This window comes from Marmota monax, unplaced genomic scaffold, assembly GCF_021218885.2.
Source record: "Marmota monax isolate L192 unplaced genomic scaffold, Marmota_monax_Labrador192_F-V1.1 WCK01_AAM20220418_F8-fsc00059, whole genome shotgun sequence".
NCBI lineage: Eukaryota > Metazoa > Chordata > Mammalia > Rodentia > Sciuridae > Marmota > Marmota monax.
Window position 1 is genome coordinate 7,524,583 of NW_026693595.1, and position 22,086 is coordinate 7,546,668.

The window sequence follows — 22,086 nt, forward strand, 5'->3', positions numbered from 1 at the left end:
GTGTCCGGCAATAGGGCGGCGCCCTCGCGGGAGTTCCCGTTGAGTTGTTGAGTTCTGGAGTTCCCATTGAGTTCTCCACGAGCCCGGTTGAGAGCTGGAAGAGTTCCCGGGGAGTGTGCGTGGAGTTCGGGCAATAAAGGAGTTCCTGTTTGAACCTACAAGTGGCTCGTGACCTCCCAATTTGGTGCCCAGCCAGACTGCGGCAAACTCCTAGTACAAAAAAAAAGAAAGAAAGAAAGAAAGAAAGAGATCTGAGGCACAGTTAGGTTGCATAATTAGGCCCAGGTCACATTAGCAGCAGTTTTCAGAGAAGGATTCATGCATGGGCAGTCTATGGTGGGGCCAGCATTCTGTATCACTGGTCATTTGCTCTGTTATGAGGGATTCTGCTCCCTCAGCATCATCAGAGGAGAAAGGAAGCCAGCATATATTGGTGACAGGGGCAGGGCCAATATTTTTATCACTCTGGGCCATCTCCTAACTTAGAGTCTTCATTTAATTCTCACTACTACATCTTGTGGAGAGAACTACTGATATTCCTATTTTGCAGATGAAGAGCCTAAGACCCAGAAAGTTTGGTCAACTTACCCCAGGTCATAGGACCCTTGAAGAACTGAAGCCAGACTGGCTGAGATGACAGCCCTTGATCTGAGCAAGAATAAAGCTTTGTCTTAGCTTCTCTCACAAGACTTTTTCTTCTTGTCTATCAACCATCTATGCAGATAATGAGAAAGCAATGAATAGGACAAAGCTCTCGCCTTCCTTCTCGTCTCACAGAAGGAGCACTGCCATTCTTTGACATGACCCCTTTGCAGGCCTGTTAGTCCAAATACAGAAGACCACACATTGGCTTCCATCTCTGTCACACACGTCTATTAACAAAGAAATATGGATTGATTCATCACATGTTAATGAACTGAGGTCTAAAGGGGATTACAGGTGTGAGAATAAGTCTGACAGCTGAGCCTAAAACTATTATCTGATTTCCTGTTAATGCATACTACATTATATTTCTTTAGAGAATTTTCAGAATGCATTTCCTTAGACCAAGTCTATAAATTCAACCTCTGCTAACAAAAGTGACAACAAGACCTCAGAAACTCCATTTGGCAAGATCCAATTCCCCAATATTGGTGGGGGGGATCTTCTTTGGCCTTTATTTAGCACAGCTTTGGGAAATAATTTTCAAAACCACAAAAATATACACTGTTTCCTTGCCATCTCTGTGAGATTGGTTCTAGGACCCCCTGCAGGTTCCCAAACATGTAGATACTCAGGTCCCTTGTGTAAAACTGCATAAAAATTGCAGAGTACCTATGCACATCCTCTCATATATTTTAAATCAGCTCTGGATTGCTTATGATACCTAATATATGTAAGTGCTATGGAGATAGTTGTTATATTGCATTGGGTTTTTAATTGGTATTGGATTTTATTTTATTTTTTCCTAAATATTTTCCATCATGGTTGGTTGAATCTGAGGATGGAGAGCTTATGAATACAGAGTGATCTGTATCTGCCACCCTCCCCCAAATTTCTTTTTTTGGTGGGGAGAGGGGTGGGTACCAGGGATTGAACTCAGGGGCACTTGACCACTGAGCCACATCCCCAGCCCTATTTTGTATTTTATTTAGAGACAGGGTCTCACTGAGTTGCTTAGCACCTCACTTTTGCTGAGACTGTCTTTGAATTCGCAATCCTCCTGCCTCATCCTCCCAAGTCACTGAGTACAGGTATGTGCTGGCCTAAATTTCTATTTTTTTTTTTTTTTAGTTTTATTGATTATATTTTTTTAAATACACGACAGCGGAATGCATTACAATTCTTATTACACATATTGAGTACAATTTTTCATATCTTTGTATATACAGTATGTTCATGCCAATCCATGCCTTTATACGTGTACTTTGTTTTTAATTTTTAGTTTTTGGCATTACAATTCTTACTACACATATATACCACAATTTTTCAAATCTCTGTATATAAGGTATGTTGACACCCAATTCGAGTCTTCATACATGTTCTTTGGATAATGATGTCCATCACATTCCACCATCCTTGCTAATCCCCTGCCCCCTCTTTCCCTCCCACCCCTTTTCCCTATCTAGAATTCATCTAATCTTCCCATGTTCCCCCTCCCTACCCCCTATGAGTCAGCCTCCTTATATCTGAGAAAACATTAGGCATTTATTTTGGGGGGATTGGCTAAATTCACTTAGCATTATCTTCTCCAATGCCATCCATTTACCTGCAAATGCCATGCTTTTATTCTCTTTTAATGCTATTTCTTATACTATTTCTTATTCTACCCCATTTAAACTTCAGTAGCCAGAGAAAATAGGACCTGAAAAGATATAGTCATTGGTTCCCATGAGAGCCAGGTGCAAGTTCTGACCCATCTTGTAAAGTTAGCTGCAAACCTACCCAGGGAGCTGCATACATCTTCCAAAGGCTGACTGCCTGTGTGCATAGACACAGCATGGTGCTTGGGACTGCATGGGGAAAGAGGAAGCAAGGTTGCAAACCCACCACCCTCATACATCTACAAAGGTTAGTAAGTGAAGCTGGACAGGTTATCTGTACAGGGCATCAGCCTCACAGCTTCAGCTTATGGTTGTCATACAAAGACTTATGCCCAGCATCATCAAATCTGCCATTACAAAACGAAAAACAAAATCCCCCCCAAATCTGGACTTGATATAAAATCTACTAATTTTTTCTAAAAAATGTATTGTCCCATGTAGGCCAAATAATACATGTTTAGAAGCTAGATAAACTCCAGGGGTTTTGCCAGTTTGCAAATTCAGCTCTTAAAGGTGTTTTAAGAATGTTTTAAACAGCTGGACACAGATTACATGCCTGTAATCCCAGGGAATAGGGAGGCTGAAGCAGGAGGTTTGTGAGTTCAAAGCTAGCCTCAGCAACTTAGTTAGGCCCTAAGAAACTCGGGAGACCCTGTCTCTAAATAAAAATACAAAAAAGGGCTGGGGATGTGGCTTGGTGGTTAAGCACCCCTGGGTTCAATCCCTGGTACCAAAAAGAAGAAGAAGGAGAAGGAGAAGGAGAAGGAGAAGAAGAAGAAGAAGAAGAAGAAGAAGAAGAAGAAGAAGAAGAAGAAGAAGAAGAAGAAGAAGAAGAAGAGGAAGAGGAAGAAGAAGAAGAAAAAGAATGTTTTAATTAGGAAACCAAATAACATGGTCAACAAACTATTTCAGAAGATACTCTGGGAGGGAACTCTAGATGGAGAAAAGGAACATTGAACCCAGAAGCAAGAAACTTTGTTTTGAACCCGAACTTATTAGCTGAAGGGTCCTGAGCAAGCTACAGAACAAAGCTGTGAATGACTTATAGAATGGTTATAGTTTCACTAGCCACATGTACTATGCAGGGCTACTTCAAAGAACAAACCAATCAATTCAGGAAATCTCCTATAATCCAAAGAATCATGCAAATAGAAGACTTTACAGTGTAAACTCCTTGAGGCAGAGAGTCAATCACAATCAGAACACAGTGCCTATCTGCACAGAGGCACTCAATAAATATTTTTAATCGACTTAATATGCCTTCCTGTTATAATCCAAATTTAGAGAATTAATGTTTTTTATGACCTACAAAATAGTTTACAAGATTATTAAGTATTCTGACTCACATAATGACTCACATAATAACTATGGATCAAAGTTCCCAGACTCAGTGAAATTACATGTTAATGTGTAGATTTTTGTCTGAGAGAGTTGCACATCATTTCTCTCTGGTGGAAAAGATATCTACAAAGATTATAATTTATTAATTTGTAGGATATTAGCCCAATTTTGTATTTAACTCAGAATTCTTATCTTAATATTCCTTAATCAGATTGCTTTTATTACCCTCTTCCTTAAACGTTCTTTAAAACATCTTAAGATCGTCCCAATTCCCTCATTCAATCACAGGCTGAATAAGTCTTTCACATGTGTTCATTTTATAGTTGCATGAGAATCATAATTCCACATTTTTTAAGATTACTCTTGAATGCTACCTGTGTTTTCTCATCAAACATGTAAATACAGATACTCCCTTCTTTGATGGAATATAGAAAGGAGTGGGGAGCCGATTTGATCACTGATAACTGGAATACTAGAGGACATAGGTGAGAGGCTATGAGAAATTAAGGAAGGACTTGGTGCTAAATTGGGGGAATCAGAGAATGCATCAGAAAATGTAGCCTATTAGCTGCACCTGTAAGGAAGAGTAAGGTGTTGGTAGATGAGGAGGACTACTCCCAACACAGAAAAACAGAATTCTAGGAATGTGTTGGGATCAAGTACTTTCATATAATTGGAACATACATGGGTTTTGCAGGAGAAAGTTGCCTGATGCATTAGTCAGCCTTTTATCACTGTGACCCAAATACTTGACAATAACAACTTCATGGTTTCAGAGTTTTCAGTCCATAGTCAGTTGACTCCTTTGCTCTGGGCTTGAGGTGAGGCAGAATATCAGGGTGGAAGGGTGCGGTGGAGGACAGCTGCTCAGTTCATGGTGGCCAGGAAGCAGAGACAGGGAAAAGCCAAGGGCAAGATAAAAGGCACCCTCCCCAGTGACCTACCTCCTCTGACCATGCCCACCTACCTATAGTTACCACCCAAGTAGTACATTCACATTATTTAGCAAATGGATTAACCCACCAATGCAGTTACAGCTCTCATAATCCAATCTTTTCAGCTCTTACTAGGGCTGCGTTGCCTAACACACGAGTCTTTCAGGGGACATTCTTAGATCCCAAACATAGCACTTGGAAAAGGATCGGGGTGTCTTTGGGTCCATTGTTACATAACTACTCCAAAACTCAGTGACTTAAAATGACGCTTACTTATTATTTCTCATACATCTGTGGGTAGGCTGATCTAGGCTGGACTCAACTGGAGTGTTTCTGCTCTACATTTGCCTCGTCCTTCTCTGGTGCCCCAGGCTTGCCTGGGAAATTTTCTCTCATGGAATGGCATAGGTGCAAGAGAACAAGTCACAGGTGCTGTAGTTTGGATCTTGAATATCCCTTAAAGGCCCAGGAGTAAAAGGCTTGGTCTACTGGGTGGCACTATTGGGAGGTGGTGGAAACTTTATAAGATGAGGCCTAGTGAGAAGTCTTTGGGTCATTGCGGGGTGTGCCTTGGAAGCAGGTTATAGGACCCCTGCCCACTTCTCACTTTCTTATGCTCCCAGGCTGAGGTGAGCAGTTTTCCCCTGCCATGTGCTCCTGCCATAATGGCTGACTTGCCACTGGCCCAAAAGCAACAGGACCAAAGGATCATGAACTGGAACCTTGAAAAACAAGAGCCAAAATAAACCTTTTGTGTTTTTAAAATAATCTCTCAGATATTTATTACAGTAGTAGAAAGTTGATTAACAACCATGGCCAATCCAAAGGCAAGTGATGGGGAATTATATTCTGACCTTTTAGTGGGAAAAACTGTAAAGTCACATGGCAAAGGACATAGCACAAAGAGGGGTGACGAATTGGAGCCAGCGATGCAATCTACTTAGGGCCAGAAAGTAGAAGACTTAATACTATAGTAAAGAATTAAACTTGGTTCTAGGCAAGGGGAAGCCATCAATGTTTTTAGGCAGAAGAAAAGCATTCTCAGATCTATGTTAGAAAGGTGATTCTGTCTGCTCCCTGGGTAGAGGATTAGGGAGTTTAGAACCACCTGAATTAGAGTAGTGGCTGTGAGAAAAGGGACAGAGGGACAAATTTAAAATAGTTATTAAATAGACTAAAGCGGGCCATCATTTGGAGAAAGAATAAGAAAATCGAAGACACCACTCAAGTTTCTAAATTGATATGGTGAAATCATTGACAGTGATAATAACACTAGCTGCTTTTATTGAGCATTTGAGTCATCTACTATTGCAAACTTTTTTTTTTTACAGTTTCTTTCTTTTTTAAAATTACACATGTAAAGGAAAACCAAGTAATTTTTGTATCTTTATTTAGAGGAGGGGGTGAGACAGACAAGGATGGAAGAGGCAGGACAGTACAGAGAGAGGGAAAAAAAATACTGCTATTGATAGGTCATGGGATTGTAGGAAGTCCGCTGAATGTAGCATGTAAGAGGAAAACTAAAATGTTCAAAGAAATGAGGCACTCCAAGGATTAAAATGAGTTTTCTTTGGTTCCCAGGGACTTGTCCCTGAGCTCTCACTTCAAGTTTGAGTTCCAAAGCTATTCTTTTTGGCTCACAGGGTTCTCTGTGTCATACAAAGACTCTCAATGATTTAAATTCTAGAGCCATCTGTGCCCCGCAAATGGTTAGGTAATAGTTCACATTAGACATGTGAAATTAATTCTACCCAAATATCTAGGCTCAAGGTCAAGATCTGTATATGAAAGTCCCTCCACCCTGATCAAGCCACCTACTATCCTCAATCCAGGTACTCCCCAGACTAGCTCAGAAAATGACCAAGACTTCTCTTCTTCTCCCCTTAAAAAGGTTGTTGGTGATTGCAGGCCTCAGAGGAAGTGCTTGGCATCAGTGGGAGATGCCCAGAGACTGCAACTGGTGAAAGGTAGCCCCCAAGGCCCAGCCCATCTCTGTGTTGTTCACTTTCTTGGTGAGCTGTAAGAGGTGCTATCTCACCGGGCGCAGTTGGGCACGCCTGTAATCCCAGCATCTCTGGAGTCTGAGAGTGGGAGGATTGCGAGTTCAAAGTCAGCCACAGCAAAAGCTAGCCCTAACCAACTCAGTGAGACCCTGTCTCTAAATAAAATACAAAATAGGGATGGGGGTGTGGCTCAGTGGTCGAGTGCCCCTGAGTTCAATCCCTGGTACTCCACCCCCCAAAATAGAGGGCGCTATCTGCAAAGCCAAAGCCATCTTTTAGTAGGGCAGTAATGTAGCTGAGATCCAATACGTAGGAAAGGACTGTCTGAGGTGAAGTTCTCCAAGTTATCTTCACACACTTCCTTGGCTTTTTTTCCCAAACTCTTCAACTTTTAAAACACCCTCTTTTTCATAATCAATCATGTGTGTTTCAATGGCTCCGTCATAATAGTAAGAGAAAGCATAGAAGGACCTTCCTTGGATCTCCTCTGGCTGGTGAAGCTTTCCTTGCACCATTGTCAGCACTTCATTGTAGTGAAGGACCCCAAGGCCCCAGGCCCAACATTAGGAAAACTAACCCCTGTGCCCTGAAGCTGCAAGATGTTCCATATAGATAACCCCGGAAGGGCCAAACTTGAGCAAACGGGGTAAAAACAGGAACTAAAAGGACAGGATGCAATTTTATGGTTTTTCTGAGAACTAAAGTGAGAAAACAAGTTTACCCCCCTAGGTGACTCAACTGCTGAATTCAGAGGGACCAATAGGAAGGCTGTTGCTGTGCTAAGCTAAGACCTAACCCACCTGTTCCCTATAAAAGATCTATACCCCAAAGCCCGGTGTGCCAGTTCACCGAAGCTCCGGCTGAGGTTTTGCTGTGCACCCGCAGGCGCCTGTGTGAGAATAAACGCCTCCTGCTCTTTGCAGCCAGTGTCTCGTGTGGTTCATTCCGGGTTTGGGATCTGTGGATATTTCATTGTGGAGGCTCCACCGAGATCCAAGATCCCGGTTCTGGTTCCGATCCCGGTCCCTATCCGGAGGACACCCGACATCACTGGGAGGTAAGCTGGCCATCTCAAACTGACTGTCTTGTTGTCCTGTTGGTTATCTGTTCTTTGTTCCGCGCAGCGTCTGTAAGACTATATGATCCTAGGCATAGTCATTTAGTATTCTGAGTATTCTGAGGCAGTTCTGTCATTTAGTATTCTGAGGCAGCTTGAGAAGGAGTTGACGAACTCGGACTTCTCCCCTGCCACCCTGGGAGACGTCCCAGGGATCAGAAGGGTCCATTTCTTTGGGGCCCCCGGTGTTTCCGAGGGTTACACCATTTTTGTAGGCGACAAAGAAGTACAAACTTCTCCCAGGCCATCTGATTTGTTCGGTTTCCACCGAAGCCGCGCAGCGATCTCACTGTTTGGTTTCGTTTTTGTGTCATTGTGTCTGTCTCTCTATTTCCTCTCTGAGAATAACATGGGACAATCACTAACAACCCCTTTGAGCCTAACTCTAGATCATTGGCAAGACGTTCAAGATCGGGCAGACAACCTGTCCGTGGCAGTCAAAAAGAAAAAATGGGTAACACTCTGTACCACGGAGTGGCCAATATTGGCCCACCCTCGAAGTTAAATGGCCCCCAGGAGAGTCCCTCCATCTCTCTCTCTAATTTGCAAAGTCAGAGATTGTCTTTCAGCCGGGGCCGCATGGCCATCCAGATCATGGCTTTTAACCTTTCAGGACCTCTGCGAATCCCCTCCTGCATGGGTGGGATCCACGCAGTCCGCCGGGAGGATTCCACCCGGCGGTATGGCGGATCTGTCCCGTCCCTGTTCCTCCCGGCCCCTCCACCCCAGGAAGCGAACGGGTCTTCCTGGAGTCAGGCTGCTTGGAAATGCAGCCCAAGGCGGATGATAAATTCTATCTAAGGCTGAATACTGAGACTAGGGAAGCAATGTTTTCTTCCCCCCCCATAACCGGCTTGAGTGCAAATAGAGATGCCTGCTGGGGATTTAACAACTTTGACATCTCGCTTTGACTTTTCTCAAAGCCCTGTCCTCATTATTAAATTAATGTTAATTGGCTTTAGAGATGGAAACCAAATTTTCAGTCACAAATTTTGACACTCTCAAGGGGACTTTTAAGGAGTTCCCACTCTGCTTTCTTGGGGAAGCCTAGCACTCGAAACAACTGCAAGCAGAGGATGGACTTTTTGGGAGCTGGCTACTAACAAGTTAAAAAAAAAAAAAATACCTAAACTAGAGGAACTGATCCTGTGGGTGAAAGATAAGATTAAGGGACTCCCAGCAGCTGCCAGAGCCATTTAGCTCTGGGGAGTTCCCTGGGTCCTTATCTACATCTTAAGGATCTGTTTACTTAACCTCTGTTTACTTAAAAAGAAGGGACACTGAATGCAGTAAAGCCAGTCACACTGAGACCCTTGATTTTACACCTATAGTTGCCCCTACGTGAAAACATCTGGTCCACTCATAGGAAAATCTATGGTGCCACTGATGGGAGTCATAATTAAATGAAAGTTCAAAACCTGGAGAGATATTTTCTTATCTGGTTGTCTAATTGTTTCTTAGAGATAATCTAGGTTAAATATGTGTCTAAAAAATAAATAATAATAAATTTTATTGTAACAATCTGGTATCTGAATGGGTTTCTAAAACATTGCACTATCTTGCAGTTAAAAGTTGGGTTTAAGCAATTGTTTAGTTTGATTTCAGATAGTTCATGCTAGAAAACTTAAATACTTGGGATAAAAAAATTTTAAAAGTTTCAATTTTGAACTGGGTAGCCTAAAAAAAAAAAATTAAAAATAGATCCAAATATCTTTAATTCACGTGATTCAAACGGTTCAATTTAGATTGGGTAAACAGATAAAAGTAAAGATGTCCTCAAAATTAAGCTTATAAGTTTCTCTAGGTGTTCAAAAAGGCCCTAATAAAATGTTAACTCTGCTTAAATTTAAAAGTTTACAAGTATTGTTTCAAAATGTGAACAAAAGGAGGTTTATGTAATTATGGTGTTATTAATGTGTTCATATCTTCCAGGTATACAAGTCTGTAAGGTAAAAGCTTCAAAAGAACATTATATCAAGCTGGTGTTCTAAAGTTGTATGGTAATTTTAGGCTTAAAAAAAAAAAATGTTAGAAATTCAATTATATCATTTGTGTTCTATAACTGAACTTGTTATCAATAAGATATGTACAGTTCCATGTTACTTTCTACTCTAAGATACAATTTATGTATTTTTAAGTTAATAAGAGCCTAATCTGTGTAAAGGTTTTATTGCAAAACACAAAAGTACATTACTACTTTTCTACAAGAGGTTAAAAGCTTTCAGCCTTTAATTCATATTTTAGGTGTGATATTATGTTGTGTTAGCTAATGTTCATGTAAACTTGAACAACAATTTATGTAAACTTTATAAAATGATCAGCTTCAGAACTATAGTACTTAAAATTTATAAAGAGCCCTGCCTTACTTGAGATAAGGCTCTGTCCCATCTCACTACATGTGAAAATGGCTATAAAAAAAGTAAGCCAGATTTCAGTACAGTTAAAGTTGTGTCCAAAAGTAGGTTTTTGCCAAGATTACTAGGATCTCAAACAGGAAATTATGATGTATGACCCTGCCAGAATTCAAGGTAGCTATTATATAAGCTAAATATGTTTTTACCCTAGTTAGTTTTGTTTTGTAGTTTGCTTATAAATGGTTTAAGGATTGCCTATTAATATTCTAAAGAGGTATTGCTTTAAGAACACAACCTGGGTCAACATAAGATAAAGAGTTATCACCTACAGGATAGAGAGATAGACATTAAAGCCCAGTGCTCTTAATATAAGGCTGTTAACTTATTTGCTGGATGTTTAAGATCAAGTTTTTAAAATTAGTTAAATTAAAAGGGCCAAGAAAACCAATATTTGGCTCTTGCCCTCTGAGTCAGTCTGAATCAGGGAATAGGGGACTTCTCCAAAGGGCTCAGCAACTCTAGGCCACATAACCTCCTGAGCAGGGAGATTAATGAGACCAGTGGAGGACAGAAAGCCAAATGGTGCATTTGCTGTAAAGAAGAGGGTCATTAAAAAAGGGAGACATCCCTGATGCTTCTGAGGGAAGCCATATGGTCAAACAAGGCCTGGACCCATCCTAGCGCAAATGGCACTAGCAGAACTGAAAAGCTGCTATGAAGTTCCCGAGGACTCCCAGGATAACTCAGCTGACTGTAAACAATAGGTAGAAACAAAAGTCAGTTTGACTTGCTTCATCTTAAACACTTAGCAAAGACAGTCAAAGCCAAAGCACAGCTGTTCCTGGACATCTTAAATGATAATAATAATTAAATGTAACTTCCATAAATAAATAGACTGGAGGCTACAAGAGAGATTCTTAGACAGAAATGCCTGATAACTGTCAAAGAAACTACTAGAATAGTTTTAGTCTAAGGCTTTTATTTCTAGACAAAACAGGTAGACTTGATGTTTGCTAATATGGTTATCCAGCCCTAAGTAGCAGAATTAAAGATTTCTCTATTAGACACAGAGGAAAAACAAAAGGCTCTTTTGGAAGCTCGCAAAAATGTGCCAGGGGACGACGGGCGCCCCACCCAACTCACAAATTTGATTAACGAAGCTTTTCCTTTAACCCGGCCAAACTGGGACTATGCGACTGAAGCAGGTGAGAACCACCTACATCTCTATCGCCAGTTACTCATAGCGGGTCTCCATGGAGCAGGGGGGTCTCCATGGAGCAGGGCGACGGCCCACCAATTTGGCTCAGGTAAGACAGACTATCCAGGGGTCAGAGGAAACTCCGACAGCCTTCTTAAAAAAATTAAAAGAGGCTTATCGGAGGTTTACTCCCTTTGATCCTGATAATGAGGACCAAAAAGGAAACATTTAATGGGCCTGCCTTCGTCTCCCAGGTAAGTCAGGCGGTAGCCAATACATTGGAGATTAATTAAAAATTACATTATGGTTATAGACCCCAAAGTTCAGGACAGGTAAAAAAGATAAATAGAACCATTAAGGAGACTTTAACTAAATTGACACTTGAAACTGGCACTAGAGACTGGGTACAACTCCTACCTTTAGCCTTGTATGGGGCCCAAAACACCCCAGGCCCACATGGACTAACCCCATTTAAAATCCTGTACGGTGCCCCACCTCCCGCTATTAACTTTTATAAAACTAAAACCTATGCCTCCCTCACCCCATCTATGCAGACTCATTTGCATGCTTTGCAATTGGTCCAGAACGAGGTCTGGAAGCCTCTAGCCACAGCATACAAAGAGGAACTTAAAACCCCCTTACTGCCACATCCCTTCAAGGTCGGAGATACCGTCTGGGTACGCAGGCACCAGAGCAGGAACCTCGAACCGCGGTGGAAAGGACCCTACACTATCCTGCTGACCACTCCTACTGCACTCAAAGTGGACGGCATCGCTGCTTAGATCCATGCTTCCCACGTGAAGACTGCACATCCACAGGAGTCCGCAGACACCTCTCCGGATCCAGAATGAAAGTTGCAACGTACCCAAAATCCGCTAAAGATAAGACTCACTCGCTGTTAATTTTTCTTGCTTTGTGCTGTGTCTTCCCCATATCAGTTAACCCCAACCAATCTGTGAGCCAGACATGACAAGTATTATCGGGGACAAGAAATATAATTTAAAAAAAAAAAAAACATCCGCAAAATACCCCCTTTGGGCTTGATGGCCTACCCTAGGGCCTGAAAACTAAGTCGCAGGCACAAAAATGTGGGCAACATGAAAGTTACTATTGTAAGTCTTGGGGATATAAAACTACGGGGGATGCATAGTAGAAGCCAAGCTCATCTTGGGATTTAATTCAAATAAAAAAAAAAAAAAAAAAACAGGATCCCCCACTTTCTGCCGACTCTTGCAGGAGCCTGAAATGGTACGGGGCAGGGCCATGTACCGCATTTGCCTGCAACCCCTTAAACATTACCTTTACTCAGGCAGGCAAAGCATCAAAAGATTGGATAAAAAAAAAAAAACAATGGGGCCTGAGAATATATCATAAAACTGCCTATGACCCTGGGGTCCTATTCAAAATTAGATTAATAGTAAATACCAACCCCCAACCAGTATGCTGAGCCGTCAGCTGAAATAATGCTGGAATCCGAGCAGATGGGTCAATGGATATAAGATTATATCCATGATATAAAAAAAGGGGGGAATGAAGGACCCCAAGGCCCCAGGCCCAACATTAGGAAAACTAACCCCTGTGCCCTGAAGCTGCAAGATGTTCCATATAGATAACCCCGGAAGGGCCAAACTTGAGCAAACGGGGTAAAAACAGGAACTAAAAGGACAGGATGCAATTTTATGGTTTTTCTGAGAACTAAAGTGAGAAAACAAGTTTACCCCCCTAGGTGACTCAACTGCTGAATTCAGAGGGACCAATAGGAAGGCTGTTGCTGTGCTAAGCTAAGACCTAACCCACCTGTTCCCTATAAAAGATCTATACCCCAAAGCCCGGTGTGCCAGTTCACCGAAGCTCCGGCTGAGGTTTTGCTGTGCACCCGCAGGCGCCTGTGTGAGAATAAACGCCTCCTGCTCTTTGCAGCCAGTGTCTCGTGTGGTTCATTCCGGGTTTGGGATCTGTGGATATTTCAGTAGCAAGGCTCAAAGCCCTTCTCTTCTCAGTTGCCACCAAACTGGTATTTCACACCCCGAAATATCCAATCTGCTTCCAACCTTCTTCCGACCATCTTGGGCCTTGGGGGCTACCTTTCACCAGTTGCAGTCTCTGGGAAAGTGTATCCCAGAGAGAGACACACTCCAGAAAGTGTGTCCATCATTCCCTTCTGTCAGCAGGGCTCCCAGGGTTGCCAGTCCTGCAGCTTTAATCCAAATCCCAAGTAACTCTGTGTATAGAGCTTATAAGTGCTACTAAACATCTCAAAGGAAGTTGCCGCAGTCCAACTGGGCAAAATAACCGGGAGGTGACGAGCAACTTGTAGGTTGAAGCGGGAACTGCTTTATTGCGGAACAGCAGAGGTATATATATATAACTGATTACATACAGCTGGACTCAATCAGCATCATCCAATCATAGCATTGCTCCCCTACAGATAGAGCAATCAGCCAATAAGAGTCCCCACCATCTTGATGGCTCGGTGGCATTGCCTCACAAACCACTCCTCCTGGCAAACTGCCAGGCGCCATCTTGACTTGATAGCAGCCTCCAACATCTCCCCCTTTTTGTTTTATTAAACAACAAGTATGTGGTTTAGGGACCGTGCCTATCTTAGGTAGTCCAATACTACATATGGTCCTTACCCATCACTGGATGGTTTGACCTCAAATTGTCAGCCTCCTGGCTTAGGTTGGTACCATTGTAATTGGATCTTACCCGTCTTTGACTACCAGCCCAATATATTTAGCCATTCTTGTGGATCTTACCCTGTTTCTAGGGCCATCATGGCCTGTTTAACGACCATAGTGGTTTCTTTTTGTTGTCTGTGTAATTTACACAAACACCATAAACAACCTGCTACAAGCAGAAGGAGGAGAATACAAAATGCCACGATACCAAGCCATTGACTGCTCCAAGTGAGAAGCCCTTGGAAAAATTGTACCACTGATGACACCGTTGGCAAAGACACCCTGGTACTATTAAGAGTTACAATTTTTTGTCTCAATAGATTAGTTAAATTTTGAAACTTTACAGTCCATGTGCCATTAAGCATGGCTCCTAGTTGTCTGGAAAGATCTGCTGCTTGAGAAATATTATCATAATGCATAGAAGTGATACACAGTCCAGGTAAGTTCTGTAAGCAGCTTAAAGCAGAGGAATCCATTAATATATCTATTTTTTCTTGAAGTAAATCGACTCTTTGGTTGAGCATCAGAATTCCATTTCTAAGATGATCATTAATAATGTTTTGTGTTTGTAAAGCTTGTGCTACTTGTTGAGTTAACATTATTTATTGATGCAGCAGTTTGTACAGTTTGTGTGATAGCTATCACAGAAGCTGCAGCAGCAGCAGCAAAAACAGCAACAGCTGTGATGATGGTAGCTGTAATTCTGAAGTCTCGTTTGGTTTTCAGTAATACTGGAAATTCTTCTATTTTTGTCTTCACTGGCACTGGGATGAAGGTAGGAATTCTGGCAATGATGGCTAAAGAAAATTGTGTAGCATTCCAGCAGGCACTAAGAAAACAATTTTCTGAAAAATTTAGTACATTATCCTGAACAGAATTATTAGATATAATGAAAAGGAAAGGTGAAAGTAAACAAATAGGAGTTTTGTTTGCATTTTAAAACAATCCTTTTAAATTTCTGAATTTAGATAGATTATTTCCTAGGCATCAACATTTTATTAGTTTTTTTTTAACACCTAGAAAAACTTGCAAGCTTCATTTTAAAGACATCTTTACTTTCATCTGTTTAACCAATTTAAATTGAACTGTTTAAATCACGTGAATAAAAGATATTTGGATCCATTTTTTTTTAATTTTTTATGAGCGCTCCTCATATATCTGTCAATTTTCATAGCATGTGTATGACATATGGACATACACACATACAGACATACAACACATAACACAAGTGTGCACACTTTACAATAGTAAAGGCCTTGTAGCTTTTCACAGGTGAAATCTCCATTGCAATGTTTAAAAACTCCACAGTTGATCAAAAACTAGAACTGATCAGAAAAACATTAACCTAGGTCTGTAGGATCAAAATTATGAACTCAAAAAATAAAATAGAACTCCATGATGTGGGAAAGGACATAATAAAATAGATATTGAAAAAAGCATCCTGGGGCTGGGGATGTGGTTCAAGCGGTAGCGCACTCACCTGGCATGCGTGTGGCCCGGGTTCAATCCTCAGCACCACGTACAAACAAAGATGTTGTGTCCACCAAAAACTAAAAAATAAAAATATTTAAAAAAAAAAAAGCATCCTGGCTACCACCTGGGTTTGACTCTTCTTTTGATATCCCATCCTTCTTTCTGTAACTTGCATATGGGTTTGAAGGTATTCCCACAAGTAAGCCTCAAGATTTTTTACATTTGAAATAGGCCTCAATGGTGCTCATTATTCATTAGCATCCAGGTGTGGGAGAACCATTGTCGAAGATGTAAGGATAGCTAAACTGGAGTTCTGGATATCAGCTGTTATGGATTTGAGCCAAATCATCTTCTTTTTGGTCTGTAGAAATCGCTTTAGTTAGTCTGTCTGGAATCCAAATCGGCTGCTGTTCTCCCTGTGGAAACACACAAACAGACCCCTCTGGCTCCAGACAATCACTGGGTTAGGACCTTTCCATTGTCCAGTCAGAATTTTAATGTTTTTCTCGCTTCAGGCATTAACATTCGGGGTAAATTTGGATCTGATGGACCTTTTAAGATATCAAATAAAGGTCCCAACTCTCCTGTTGGTATGCCTAGATAAGGCCTTATCCAATTTATGTCTCCTAACAGTTTTTGAAAGTTATTAAGTGTTTTAAGTTGATCTACTCGTATTTGAATTTTTAGTGGGCGGACCATGGTCGAGGATAATAGAACTCCTAAATAATTAATTGGAAAATTTAATTGTACTTTATCTATTGCTATCTCTAGATTATAATTTTTAATAAGTTTGTAAGTGTAGCATAGCATTCTAGCAATGTATTTTTATCTTTGTGTGCTAATAATACATCGTCCATATAATAAAATACTTATAGTTCAGGATTTTGATTTCTAAGTGGCTGGATTGCTTTGTCAACATAAACTTGACACATAGTAGGACTATTAGCCATCCCTTGAGGGAGTACTTTCCATTAATATCCCTGATCAGGACCTTCATGATTCAGCGCAGGGACAGTAAATGCAAAACGTGGACTATCCTCAGGATGAATTGGAATGGAGAAAAAACAATCTTTAATATCTATAGCTAAAACATACCAGGTTTTTGGCAAAGCAGACAATTGAGGAATCCCCGATTGAGCAATTCCCATAATAACCATTTCGTTATTAATAGCTCTTAAATCTTGCAATAATCTCCATTTACCAGATTTCTTTTTGATGACAAAAATGGGAGTATTATGGGGAGATACAGAAGGTTGTATATGTCCCTCCGCTAATTGTTGATTGACCAGGTCATGGGCTGATTGTATCTTTTCTTTAGTCAGTGGCCACTGAGGAACCCATACTGGCCTTTCTGATTTCCAAGTAATTTTTATTGTCTCAGTGACCCCTCCTGAAAACCCAATCCATGTCTATCTGTTTTTTATCTATTTGTATTGGTGCCGCTATACCTTGTCCTTGTTCTCCTAATCCTTTTCCTTTCCTAAAACCTTGTCCACCCATGATAGTGGGTGCATTTGGATTGATATGTGGAATGTTATTTGTTAATGTTAATCCCAATTGACCTAGAACATCTCGTCCCCATAAAATTATAGGAAGATAATCCAATACATATGGCTGTATAGTTCCTTCACATCCTTCAGGATCCTTCCATTTTAATACCATCGCACTTCTATGGGGATTAGTCGCCACTCCTAGGCCTCAAGCTTTTGAGTGGCTTGTTGTAAAGGCCAATCTTTTGGCCATTCTTGACGAGAGATGATGCTAAGATCTGCTCCTGTGACTAGCAGTCCATTGAAATCATGTCCTTGAATGGCTAACTTTAACATAGGGCGAGAATCTAAATTTAAAGAAAGCATAGCCCAATCTATATCTGTGGAGCCAAATCCTTTGGAACCTCTTTCTACAGTATGACTAGAAAATTTGTCATGTAAACTGGGTGTATTAATAACTGTGTAATATGGGGTAAAAATGGGGAGCTCATAACCCACTTGAATCAAACTGTGAAATATGATATATCAAGAACTATGTAATGTTTTGAACAGCCAACAATAAAAAATTTAAAAAATAAATAAATAAAATAACTTCCTAGGAAAAAAAAAAAAAAAAGAAAAGAAATTCTTAACCGGTATCAGCTAGGAAAAGAGTGATGTTCTGACTTGTTGATGACTGATGACATTAACTATGTGAATGCTGGTATTTTATTGGTATCAGTAGAAATATAATTAAATTTCTAAATTAATGCCTTGAAAAAAAAATTTAAAAAATAACTGTGCAATCCTATCTCCTGGTGAAATTACTGAGATACCCCTTGGAGAACTAGCTATAATTTTTATCTCACCTTCATAATCAGGATCAATTACCCCAGGACTTATCATAAGTACTTTTAGAGTAGAAGAACTGCATCCTAATAATAAGCCTACTGTTCCTTGGGGGAAGAGGTCCTTTTACCCCTGTGGGAATGATTTGAACTCCCATCTCTGGAGTTAGTACTGCTCTGGCGGAGGAGCAGATGTCCAATCCTGTGCTCCCTCTGGTTTGTCTGATAAGGGAGTTAATGGATAATGTGTCCTGGGCGCTACTCTGATGGTGTTGCTGGATTCCTTCAATGCCCCATATATTTGTAGTTGTGGGCCCCGGGGCATCGGGCCCCCCTGTCCGTTTTTTGGCAATGGAGTACCCTCTACAGTAGTCTGAGAATGGCATTCACTAGCCCAATGTTTTCCTCTACGACATCATGGGCAAACACCTGGTATTTTTCTTTTTTGATCATCCCCAGTTTTGTTACTTGTTTTAAAACCCTCCTCCTATGGGGCAATTCCTTCTAAAATGTCCTGCTTGACCACAATTATAACATGTTTTTGGCCTGGCACCTAAAGCCTGTTGTACTCCTTGGGTTACTGCAGCTGCTGAGACTTGGCCCTGTACCACTGGTTCATTAATATCTCTACACAATTTAATGTATGCATTTAAGTCTTTATACTTCCAAGGTCAAATAGCCTCCCTACACCATCTATTGGCTTGTTCATAAGCTAGTTGTTTTATTAATGGCATCACTTGTTTTACATCCCCAAAGACTCTGCTTGCTGTTTGCCTATCCACAAACTCAGAGTAAGGTTCATTAGCTCCTTGTATTACCTTATAATTGACCTTTAAAATCTCCATGTCCTTGTAAAGTCTTCCATGCCTTAACCGCAGCTGAAGCGATTTGTAAGTATATGGCAGGATCATATCCAGCTTGTTGCTGCTGACCCTCATAAGGTCCCTCTCCTAGCAACATATCTAGATTTCTCTGTGGATACCTGGCTGCTGCATTTCACTTGGCAGTCTCCACACACAATTCCTGATTAGTAACTTTCCATAACAGATATTGTCCTCCATTTAGCACAGCTTTGCGCATGCTAGCCCAATCTGCTGGTGTCAAGTTTAAACTTGCAATGGATTCAACAATGCTTACAGTAAAAGGGGCTTGAGGATCATAGGCTGCTACAGCTTCTTTTAACTGCTTTACAGTTTTAAAATCCAAAACCTGGTGATATCGCTGCCCTCCTGCATCCTTGAGTACAGGGCATGCTAATCTTCGAGGTCCTGTCTCAGGATCCCATCTATCAACTATGGGGGGTGGGGGCCACCCAGCATATGTTGTCCCCATATACATAGGTGGAGCTGTTGGTTGAATACTTACACCCTCTGGTGATAGAAAGGGGTTAGTAGCAGCCTCCTGTTGTAATTCCTCCCCTGATAGCCCTTCCTCCTCTAAACTTTCTTCCCCTTTCTGACTACCTTGAGAGACTTCCTCTTTTACTTGATCTAAGATGTCTTCTCCTTCCTCTACCATAGTCTGAACTGAAGGCTTTGGACTAAGCAAACAAGATCGTATCAACGTCCATAATGGTAATGTGCCAACTGGCAGAGTTCCTGGGCTTTTCTTTTCTATGTTTTTAAAATCTTCACCATGATTGTCCCATTGTGGTATATTTAACAACTCCTCCTTTAAGAACCATGGGCTACATTTTTGTATCATATCAACGTATGCCCTAACTGTTCTTGGTTTTACTGGGCTGCCTCCTTCCTTTAGCAATTTACTTAACACCTTTTTGGTTTGATTTTTACTAACTTCTGATCCCATATTTCTGTAACAAAGACAACACAACACACTAAGATAAAACAAAACAAAAATGAAACAAAACAAAACAAAAACACATTATATCAATTTTTCTATTTTCTTGAAATGGCCATATGTCCTCTCGCCCTATCTGTTCCTCAGGGGCGAGCAGCTTTCCTCCTGTCCTATCTATTTCTGGGGACAGGCAGCTTACGTTGTCACTTACCCCCGAGCGTCCCAGAGTTCCCTGTATGGGCCACCATTTGCCACAGTCCAACTGGGCAAAATAACCGGGAGGTAACAAGCAACTTGTAGGTTGAAGCAGGAACTGCTTTATTGCGGAACAGCAGAGGTATATATGTCTAACTGATTACATACAGCTTGACTCAATCAGCATCATCCAATCATAGCATTGCTCCCCTACAGATAGAGCAATCAGCCAATAAACAGTCCCCACCATCTTGATGGCTTGGTGGCATTGCCTCACAAACCACTCCTCCTGGCAAACTGCCAGGCGCCATCTTGACTTGATCACGGCCTCCAACAGGAAGTGATGTAGCCCTTAGGGATTTGTTCCAGGGTTTTCTCAAACTGGGGCAGGAATATGATTTGGGTAGAGCATCCCTCACCCCACCCAGGTCCAGAGTTCCCACAGTCTCTCTACATGGCTGTGGCCATGTAGCTGACCTGTCAGGAAATTCACAGTAACTCAAGCCAATATGCCTTCATAGTATCCATCCATGATGCTAACACTGTCATCTGGGACCAGGAAAGGTGGCTTCTTGAAGATCTCCTCCACCTCAAAGAGCAGGGCCTGGGCTTTCTGTTCTGGCAGTAGGTGAAGTCCTGCTGTTGCCTTCAGGACCACTGGGGTCCTTGTGCAGTGACTTCAGGGAATTTCATCTTGGCCACCTCCAAGAGTTCTTCAATACTCTCAGCACCTGCTTAGGTTGATCTACAAAAGCAGAAAGTCCTGGCTTCACAGAATTAAATATTTTTCCCTTCCAGAACTGAAAGCTGTCCGGGAATGTTCTGCATGAAGACGTAAACATGAATTCAAGTTCCAGTGCTTCCTGCATCAAACATAATTCCATACAAGGTGCTGGCACTGACATTTATGGGACACATGGAAGACAGGAAGATACCTTCAAACCAAGTCTGCTGGTCTCTTTGGAAGACAGTGCTACAAACACAGGCTACCACCAGCATGAAAAAGACTGTGCCCCAGGAAGTGGCCATACTCTACCTAAGGTGTGGTGACTTGAAGTTTTGGTTGTGGAAGGAGTGCTGCTCACAGTCCAGTAGTGGCTTATGTCCAGATACCTGGTCTACCTACTAGGACCATAATGATCTTGTTTGCATGAGGATTCAACCAACATACTCCACATTTCTATGTTGGCCAGGAATGTGTGCACCACCTTTGGTGCTCTTCACCCTATTGTAAACCTTTTGCACCTACCACCAAAGGGTTACAAAAAACAAGACCTCATTTTAGTTACAGATTTCTATCTCTGTTTTATGAACAAGAAAACCAAGGCTTAAAACATTGAGTAATTTGTCCAAGGTTTTACAACTCGTAGCTGACAGAACTGAGGTTGGAACTCACTCCCAATCTCTATGGGCAGCCTTGAAGGACAGAGATCAAAAGGACAGGAATCAGCTTTAGGGAGGAACTAACATTGCATTTGGAGTAGTGACCACCTTTGTGACTTTTATATCCTGGCCCTCTGGTCTATTTTTTTAAGCAATAAAATAGCAGTATATTTATTGGTGTAAAACATCACTTTGAAATTTTTAGGTACCTGAAGTTGGAATCATTTACATATTAGATTTGCCCAGAGAATCATATGCTTCATTTTGACTCAAAGTTACATTCATTTGAAAATCAATCAGAACCCATCCCTCCCTACTCAAAGCCCTCCCAAACTGGCTGTGGTTCCCATTTCTCATCCTTAGGTAAGTGTATCCATCGTTCTATTGCCCACGGATCCTTGGGTGAACCTTTCTTTATGTCCTGTAGTCTCTAACAGAACAGATTTAGAATGGCAAGAGGCTGGAAGCAGGTGATTAAAGTAGGAAATAGAGATCCTGTGTGCAGTGCTGAATTAGGGAAGGGCTGGGGAGAAGGGAAATTCGTACTAGTTCCAGCCCCTTCACGTCCCTTCTTCCAGGTCCTGATTCTCTCCATTCTTCTTTCTCCTTATCCTCTGAGACAGGTCTACTCTCAAAACTCAATATATCTCCCCCAGGATCATTTATTTCACCTGGGATCTTCCTTCCCAGTTATCCACCCTGGAGAGACTCAAGCAGAAGGACTGAGGGACCTGGACTCAGGCCTCCTAAGGTGGAGCAGCACCTGAGAACAGTGCAGAAAAATGAAAACACTGCTGACTTTTAACAATTGGTGCATGAAATAAAAATCAGAATACTATTATTGCTAAAGCACTCACTAGTTTGGGGAATGTAAACTGTGCCAATTTTATATCTGTATCTATATCTATCTATCTATGTCGGCCCTCCATTTCTGAGGTTTCTTCATCTTCAGATTTAACCAAGGATGGAAAATAGAACACACACAC

General features: G+C 41.4%; 1 long non-coding RNA gene and 1 pseudogene across 1 annotated transcript; one reads left to right on the plus strand and one right to left on the minus strand.

The window, feature by feature from the left end:
- Positions 1–6,470: 6,470 nt before the first annotated feature.
- LOC124103020 (ectonucleoside triphosphate diphosphohydrolase 5-like) lies at positions 6,471–20,761 on the minus strand (annotated as a pseudogene).
- On the plus strand, positions 7,163–13,170 carry LOC124103021 (uncharacterized). The gene is made up of 2 exons (XR_009228206.1): positions 7,163–7,639; positions 9,632–13,170. It is a non-coding gene; the product is annotated as an uncharacterized LOC124103021 (long non-coding RNA).
- Positions 20,762–22,086: the final 1,325 nt, after the last annotated feature.